Source organism: Myotis davidii, unplaced genomic scaffold (assembly GCF_000327345.1).
Source record: "Myotis davidii unplaced genomic scaffold, ASM32734v1 scaffold247, whole genome shotgun sequence".
Lineage (NCBI taxonomy): Eukaryota > Metazoa > Chordata > Mammalia > Chiroptera > Vespertilionidae > Myotis > Myotis davidii.
The window spans coordinates 2,021,226-2,030,053 of NW_006299593.1; the positions used below are offsets into that span (position 1 = coordinate 2,021,226).

The window sequence follows — 8,828 nt, forward strand, 5'->3', positions numbered from 1 at the left end:
TAATATAATATGTTTATTTTTGGTTGGAGAAAACCTTTCTAATTGAGAATTAAAATGCAGGAGCCCAAAAGGAAATGACCACTAGATGTGATTACAGTTTAAATTTTAATTCAGAAAAAATTCATAGCAAAGTTTTAAAAAAGATAAAAAATTCATAGCAAAGATTACAACTATAAGAAAACAATGAGCAAACCAATACAGAAATGGCTAAGTTCATGAATTTAAAAATTCACAGATTAGGAAATGAAAATGAAAAATAAGTATATTAAAATTACTTAACCTCATTTAAATTACTAATTTAACTTCATGTTAATAAAAATAATATTTTTTTTTCACTTGAGAAGATTTTACTCTAAAAAATTGAGTATATCCTGGGATGGGAGGATGTGGAGAAATGGCAAATTTATATACAATTTCTGGGAGTATAAATTAGTACATTTTTGGCATTTGGAAATATCTATCGTATTTTTAAGCATCTATACTTGGATTTCAAATGTTCACTTCTAGGAATTTATCCTGTAATTATACTCATACCAGATATATTTGAAATTATATTTATTGGAAACACTTTATTGTGAGAAAGTTTGAACATATACAAAATTAGAGAGAAGAGTATAATGAGCCCTGATATACATATCCTCCGACTTCAACAACTATAAACTCAGGAACAATCCTATTTCTTTGATAGCCCATAAGTTTAAGCAAACCCCAGACATCATATCATGTCATCTAGAAAATTTCTGTATGTATCTCTTAAAAATAAGGTTCCTTTAAAAATAGAAGCACACAATACTATTACTACAACCCAAAAATTAACAATTTCTTAATAGAAAATGTCCCACATATTTTCACATATTTCAGATTGTTTCATAAATGAGACTTTTAACAACCGTCTGTTCAAATAGGGAAACAAAGATGTTCGCTGAAGCATTGCTTGTAATAGTGAAAGAGTAGAGCCAACCTAAATACCCATCAATAGGGAACTGTTTAAATAAATCATATCTGCATAAGAAAATACTGTCCAGGTATTTTTAAAAAATGAGGCAATTCTATATGGAAAGATTTTCACATATGTTTATTAAATGAAAAAAGCAGTTTTCAAAAAAAATATTACCACTTTTGTAACATATAACTTTCATATTTTTTTTTTCAGTTACTAGGGAAAATTGGGAGGTTACATTTTGGGAGTGGAATGCATTATATGGGGAAAATAAAGAACTTTCAACCTTCACAGGATAGAGCAAAGCAGCATGGGTTGGTTTTGTAATTAGAAAGTTACTTTAAACTTCAGGAAACAAAAGACATCAGAAACAAAATTGAAAGACAGATTATAAACTCAAAAAAATTAAAACACATATTGAAAGCAATGAGCTACTACCCACAATACAGAGTTTTTGCAAATCAATAAAGAAAGGGATATTTGAAAATTAAAACTGGCCAAAGGAAATGAATTAATAGATAATGGCAGAAGAAATACAACTGGCCAATAAACATGAAAAGAAAATAAAGAAACAATAACCAAATAAATAAAATGCCAGCAAGGTGCTACTTATTACCTATAAGATTGACAAAGATTATATATATGTCCAATGTGGGGAGAGGGCAAAGGTGGGGTTATAAACTGCTAAGCATTTTTTCTTGAAGAACAATTTGACAATAGCTATCAAGATATAAAGGGTAAACTGTGGTGGTCAGATTTGGAGATACAAGCACTGCTTGGGGGGGGGGGTGTACCATCTGTGGAGGGAAATTTGGCATTATCTTCCAAATACAGGTAGCAATGACCAAGGAGCAAATTTATTTATTGCAGCAGTGTATATAATAGCAACAAATAAGAAAAAAATACATGTCTACCAATAGGGTATTGGTTCTATAACATACGTTATGGTCCATCCAATCTATTTACCAGTAAATGGAATACTATGCATATGTAAAAAACAACAAGTAATAAATTATTTACATCTCAAGATACACTGTTAAGTGAAAATAGTAAAGTGCAGAAAAATATAGAGATGTTACCATATGAGTAAAAAATAAAAGCAAGAAAAAAGACTATAGCAGTGACGTGCATAATCATAACAATTATTTGAAAGGACATATTAGAAAAAAAGGGGGGACCACTTTCAGCCCTGTGAGCACCTGATGAGGATGGGGCCGGGAAAGAGATTTTTCACTGTGTGTGTGCTTAAACCAACAACTTTTTGATCACATGGGTTACTGTTTTAAAATGAAAGGAAACACGCTTTTTATTTAAAGAAAAAAAAACACACGAAAATTTCAAGCAGCAATTCCACTGCTAGAAATTACTCTTTGGAAATAGAGAAGTGAGCAAAATAGCCAGTGTTTATATTTGGGGAAAACAACCGAAACATCCACCAGAGACAAGGAGGATTTCGCTTCCCTAACCAAAGGAAGCGGTGAAAGGTTTGAGCCTGAAAAGATAACCCCTGCAGATTAAATTCTTTAAAAAGGTAAACTGCGAAAGACATTCTGTAAAATGTTCCACTTTGCTAATGTTTGTATATGAAAATGGGAAAACCTCCTGGAAGAATACGCCTGAAACTGGAGTGTGTGTGTGTGTGGTGTATCTAGGAGCCTTCTCCCCTTTAAATCCTCTCTCCATCTGTAAGTGTGGCCCTGCCAGGCTGGGTCCTCTGGGCATCCTCCATCCCCCACCCTGACTCCCCAAGCTCATGGGTGGGCGCGGTGGGCAGCTGGTGTAGTAAAATTCAGAACACACCCTGGCTTTAATTTACCCGCTAGTTTCAAGTTCCAGCGGAGGGTGAGTGTGAATTCGGCGGGGAGGTTCAGGCAGATGTACCTGGTTACTTCTCGCACTGCCCTGGCTGGCTTTGCGGGTGGAACCGCACACTCAGCAGCCACCAGGGCTGGAGACTCACTACCGACAATGCTGCCCTTCCCGGGACCTGCGCTTCCCGGACCTTCGGCTCCGGCCCTGGTACCAGTAAAAGAACCACATTTGAGGCTTCTCCGATTTTATTCTCAGTGGTTCCAAAAGTGAGGATTGCAGGAAATTCCAAAAATATGGCATTATCACCTTTAGATTTTAATTATTCTATGTTCTGGCATCATCATCATTTCGTATTAGGAATGACATTTTGATGTCGAAAAAGAAGGAGGTCATCTTAGAACAGATGTTCCTGGGGGGTGGGGGTGGGGCGCTAAGGCCTTCTATTTAGTGAAATATGCTCGATGCTGCTGGCAACATCTCCTGTCATTCATTCGACAAATATTTACTGAGCGCCTACTGTGTGCTAGGCACACATCTGAGCGATTGCGTGGGGACAGGTCCCTGCCTGCGTGTCAGTCTCTTGATTGGTAAGCCACGCCAGGTTGGTGGGCACATAGTATGTACTGGCCAATGTTGTGGAACGAATCAAAAAGCAAGCTAGGCAGCGAAGGGGAGAACGGTTAGAGAGGTGATTGGAGGGTCCGACCCCACCCTCACCCTCCCTTCCTTGCTTTCAGTCTGGCTGTTCTGGGTCCCACCACCCCTCGGCTTAGTAGGCCAGATGGGTCCTGACGCTGCCCCGTCTTTTACAGTGTCCAAGGGTACCCTGGTTCCCCCACTTGAGACCTTCCGACCTCTTTCTTGGATGGGTGGGGGGAAGGCAACCAGGCGCGGGACCACCCTGGGACCCAGGGATTCCTGGGCAGGCCCACTCAGCCTCCCTGTCCTCTCTCAGAATTGCTCAAACTGAGGTAAGAGACACTGCCATGCCCTACAGCTTCCCCGAGCCCATCTTCATTTTGTATTAGCCAAACAGGACACTGAAGGCAAAATTCATGCACTTCCCATGCCCCCACCCACTGAAAATACAAATCAAGGAAATTTGGCAAACAGAGTGGGGAGCTTAGGGCTACTAAGGCCCCAGGCTCCAGTAGAGGGTAACTGAGGAAATGACATAGAGCCACTAAGACCCTTAGAGGCCTTCTCTCCCTACAGGTGATGAGCAGAGGGTGAAAACTCAAATTTGTTTGTCAGCTTAGGCCCAGGGAAGAGAGAGAGAGAGAGAGAGAGAGAGAGAGAGAGAGAGAGAGAGAGAAGAGGCAGTAGTGGGTCCAGGGCCTCCTAATCCAAATGTCCACCCAGGGCGGTGGAACTGGCATGAGAACACAAGGAGTGGCCCAACGCCCAGAACAGTTCCTTGATAATGAAAACATTCTATCTACACAGACACACCCCCTCAGACAATACATTTGGTTGCTGGTCTGTTTATGTGTGCAAGTGTGTGTGTGTGTGTGTGTGTGTGTGTGTGGAGGGGCGGGGTTATAACAGCATATACACTCAGTGCCAGATTATTATGACCACCCCATCAGAACAATGAAGTGAATTAGTTATGCAAATAATAATAATAATAGAATCTTGAGAGTATTTGCTTAGGAAGTTTTCAATATTCAGTATTTTTGGAAGTGTCAATGAAGTACTGATGGAGTGGTCATAATAATCTGGCCACTGAGTGTGTATATAAAGGGAAAATAAAGATCAAAATGATAGAACCCAGTATAGTTCCTCAGTGAGAATGTGGGCCCTTCTGCCAAACGCAAACAAAGCAAAAGGAAAAACATAATAAACAAAACAAAGTAATCCCAGGAAAATAAAACACTCTAACGCGCACCAACCCCAAAACTAAAAATTAAAATAAAAACCCAAAAGTGTAGTCTCTGCATGAACCATTTAAACATTGCAGCGGCTGCCTGGGCCGCTGGCCCTGGCTTATCTGTGTGCCCTTGTTGGTGAGTCCTTCGGAGAGTCCGGGGAGCCCCTCGGTGCAGTGGCTGTTGTGAGTCCGAGCACAGAGCAAGGGGACGCTGGCCAGCTTAGAACAGACTTGGCTGCGGGTGGAGGGGGTCCCGCAGGCCACTCCCCGCTCAAGCCCCGAAGCCGGGCACCTGCCCGGGCGTCTTCGGCGCGTCTGTAGCATCCACGGTCCTGCGGGCTCGCCATTCTGCCGTCGGTAAACGCTCCGATGGGCGTGATCTGGAGCGCGGATCCAGCACTGTCCCCGGGATCTCAGTGGGGCCGGGCCCCGTTAAGATCAATGCCCGCTTTCCCCACGTTCACATCCACAGCGGGACTTGCGTCCCCGGCGCAGCCCGTGGCCCTGGCCTTCCTGCGCCTCCCGGTCCCCAGCCACTGAGCTGGGCGTATCCACCCGGCCCCCCAGTGAGAGCAGCTCGGCTATGGGTGGTGGGGTTGGGGCGGCGTGGCTGGCAGACACTCACTTAGTCGCGGGGTCCAGCAGTTTCCCTGTCCTCCTCCTCCCAGTCGGGGTGCTGAGCCAGGGGGGAGCGCCTCGGGTCTCGGTTGGGGGAGCGCTCTTAGGGCAGCGCTGAGTCCTACCCCATGGGGCCTGGGGCCAGGTGGCAGCACAGAGCTGCGGCGGAGGGTGCAGCCGGCAGGACTGGATTTTTGAGACTCGGGGGGATCGCTTTGGGTGAGTAGGGACCGGACCAGGCTTTGTTTCGGTGACGCCGGCCCGCGGCCATTCCAGGCTCTGTCCAGGCGGGCTGTGGAATTCATCTGGGGGTGACCTGGGCATCCCGTGGGCGCGTCTGAGCGTGCGGTGCGAGCCTAGATGGTGAGGTTGCAGGGAGTTTCGGGTGAGAGTTGCCCCACTCCTTGCGACTGCGGGGGATCCCGGGTCCACCGAAAAGGCCTTTGCCCCGCAGCTGCTCCTTGCGGTTTAGGCCGCGCAGGAGGCAGCCCGTTCCTTCCCCTGTCTCCAGCCCAGGCTTGGCGCGCCCTTAGCAAATAGGAAACAAAAGGATCCCCATCCCAACCCCTCGGCAGACGGGGCGGGGGGGGCGTTCACACAGAGGTGTAGGGAGCCCTGCAGAGCTGTAGGGTCCCTGCGGAAGCCTGGCTGTGTGGGCAGTGGGTGTGCCGGGTTCCTGTTGTGTGCACACGCGTTATCCCAGCAGCCTTGTTTGGCCCTGGTGAGGCATAAAGCGGCCTCCATGTTGAGGCGGGGGAAGCAGGAAGGTCCCTCTCCCTGTCCCCGGACCGCTTTCCCCAGAGGCAGCCAGAAGCTTGAGTGATTGGCTGAGCGAGGGTCCCTGGAGGGGTTTGGGGTCGGGGCTGCAAGCGTGGTCTGCAAGGAGTCCCCGATCCTCTCTACATCAGCCAGTTCTTCACCCCTTGGCTGCTCACCTCCAAACAAACACGGTTGGCCCTGAGCACAAAGGAGACGCTGCCCCAACAGCCGGTGAGTTGGGGGAAGCCTCGAAGGAAGGAAACCCTTTACCAGAAGTGGTTTGTGGGTCATCTCCCGGCTTCCCAGTTTTCACTCCACGGAACATTTCTGCAGATTCTGCTGCGTGTTTGCAGTTTTATGGACACCACTCTGACCCTGAGCACAGCCCTTCAAGGTAAGCCCTAAGGGTCTCCTTGTACAGATGAGGAAACTGAGGTATGAAGGGGCAAAGAAACTGGTTCAAATGCAAAAGGCTGTAAGGCTAGTATTACAAACCAACTTCTCTTAATTCCAGCACCCCCTCTTCCTCTCCTGTGTCATGGGACTCCCCCAAAAGATTTGCTACCTTGGGATGGGGAACCTCCGGGGAGCAAGTGCAGAGCGGAGAAGGGGGAGAAAGAAAGGAATGCCAAGAGAGGATGGGCTCTTTCCCAGAATCCTCGGCCCACCAGCATCCTGAAGACTGTGATGGTAAATGCCTCCAATCTGACCTTTTTTTTGGTTTCCTCTAAAGCAGTGGTTCTCAACCTTGGCTGGAATTCTGTTTCTTTGTTATGGGGTGGGGCCCACAACATTAGTAACAAAGAAACAGAATTTCCGGAGGACAAGGCCCAGGAATCAGGATTTTATAAAGATTCCCAGGTGATTCTAATGTGCAGCCAAGGTTGGGAACCACTGCTCTAAAGATACTTAGGATGTGTCAAGGGCAAAACGTACGCTCTGCTTAGAGCATGTGGAGGGGCATTCATCTTGGAGCTAAGACACCGCTGGCTTCCCTGCACTAATGCTGAGCCTTTCACTCGTCAGAGCCTCTGCTCTGGGCCCCAGGAGGGCCTGGAGTGACGCAGGTGACCCTGGCTAGGAGGGATTAGTGGTACATGACCTACCGACTATCTCAGGCCTATAATAACCTCCTTGTTACTGAACAGGAAAGGACAGAGGGATTTATGAGGGCCCTGTGTACCTTTTATTTCTTTTAGGTGTGTGAATACACATTCAATGGTATATTTCCATTCTATTGTGCAAATGTAATGGCATCGCTGTATGTGCATATATGCATTTATAAAAGTACACCCTGCCCATGCACAAAGTCCAGCTCTGTCTGGATGTGGATTATTCCTAGCTTGGATGTCTTGCACTCCACAGAACTCACAATTGTCCAGGCAGAGGAAATGCCCAGCCATAGATGGGGTGTGAGGTGGTGTCACTTGAGGGCCTTAATATGAGAGTATTGCACCCAGGACACCCCTCAGTCTACGGAATGGCACCCATCTAATTTAATCCCAGGTGTTCAATAGGTCCATACACCTGTTGGGATCCCAGCGGGATGGGGAGGACACCCATGCCCTGTCCTGTAACTCAAGCCTGCCCCAAGAATGGCACTGGGTACCCCATCTTTAGGTGATCACACCTGATACCAGGAGTGTTTCCCCAGACCAGGGCCCCTTCGCACTGGACTTTCTCCATGCTCTAGCCCTGTCCCCCATTCCCAGAGCCACCCAAACCCAGCAGCTGTGTGTGTCTGTGTGTGTGTGTTGCGGGGGCGGGGGGGGGGGGTTAACTAGGCCAAGGTGTCCCAGTCTGTGTGTGGATAGCCCAGCTCAGATCAGACAAAACTCAGGATCCTGGACCTAGAGCGACCTCTAGCTAGAGTCAGCTACTTCCCCTTCCCAGGCAGTGGGCTGGGACACTCCAGAGGACCTCACAGGCGGGATGGTGTGCTAGGAAAGAAGGGGCTGGACAAAGGCAGCAGAGGGACGCTAGGCCAGAGAGTTGGAGAAGGAAGCCAGGGGGAACCATTACCCACAAATTGCCTCTTCTGGGCTGTGGGTTTCCGGTCCCCGGGGGTTCTGAGATGCTGGGGAAAACAGACCTCAGGCTCTGACGGAGGCCTAGAAACCGGCTAACAGCAAGACGCCAGAATTCCCTTTCTCCTCTCCTCTCTCTGGGCGAAGCCCGGGTCCAGCGAAAGCTGGGCCTAGAGTTTCGCTTGAGGCTGCCCGGAGGGTCGGAAGGCCAGGGAGAAGCTAGGGAGAGCTGGGAACTCGGGTGCAGCCCAGAGGCGCTTGCAGGAAGAAAGCTGAGAAGGCGAGCTGGGCAGGGAGAAATGGCCCGGAAAGAAGAGAGGAGGGAGAAGGGCGAGGGAGAAAGGGGCAGATCAGGCCCGGAAAGGGCCTCACGGACAGCGGCTGGGCCCAGGCGCCGTAAGGAAGTGGAAACCAAGAGAACGTAGCCCAGGCGGGCAAGCGCTGCGAGAGGCATTCCCCAATCCTTGTGCCTCTCCTGGGAGCTACTGAGCGGTCTGCGTCGCTGGGGACGGGAAACAGGGCTGGGCGGGAGGCCGGGCAGCTCACCTGCCGCCAGGAATGCAGGGTGGAGTCCACCCTCCCACCTCTATCTCTTCCATCCCGTCCGCCGCTTTGTCCCTTGCACTCCTGTCATGTCCAGCGCACGACAGACACTCGAAATAATATTTACTGACTGACGGAACGACTGACTGAATGTATGCACTGGGAGGGGAGCCGGCGGGAAGATCGGAGACCCCGTCGAGGTAGGGTGGGGTCCGGTGGCCCAGGGCCGCGAGCCGTCCTCTTACCTCGCACCAGGATG

The 8,828-nt window shown here is 48.6% G+C and overlaps 1 long non-coding RNA gene across 1 annotated transcript in view; it reads right to left on the minus strand.

The window, feature by feature from the left end:
• Positions 1 to 8,828, minus strand: part of LOC107184922 — a 24,629-nt gene extending 15,801 nt beyond the window's left edge. Inside the window, exon 1 of the long non-coding RNA XR_001515821.1 lies at positions 8,815 to 8,828. This is a non-coding gene — a long non-coding RNA (uncharacterized LOC107184922). The remainder of the gene's footprint in view (positions 1 to 8,814) is intronic.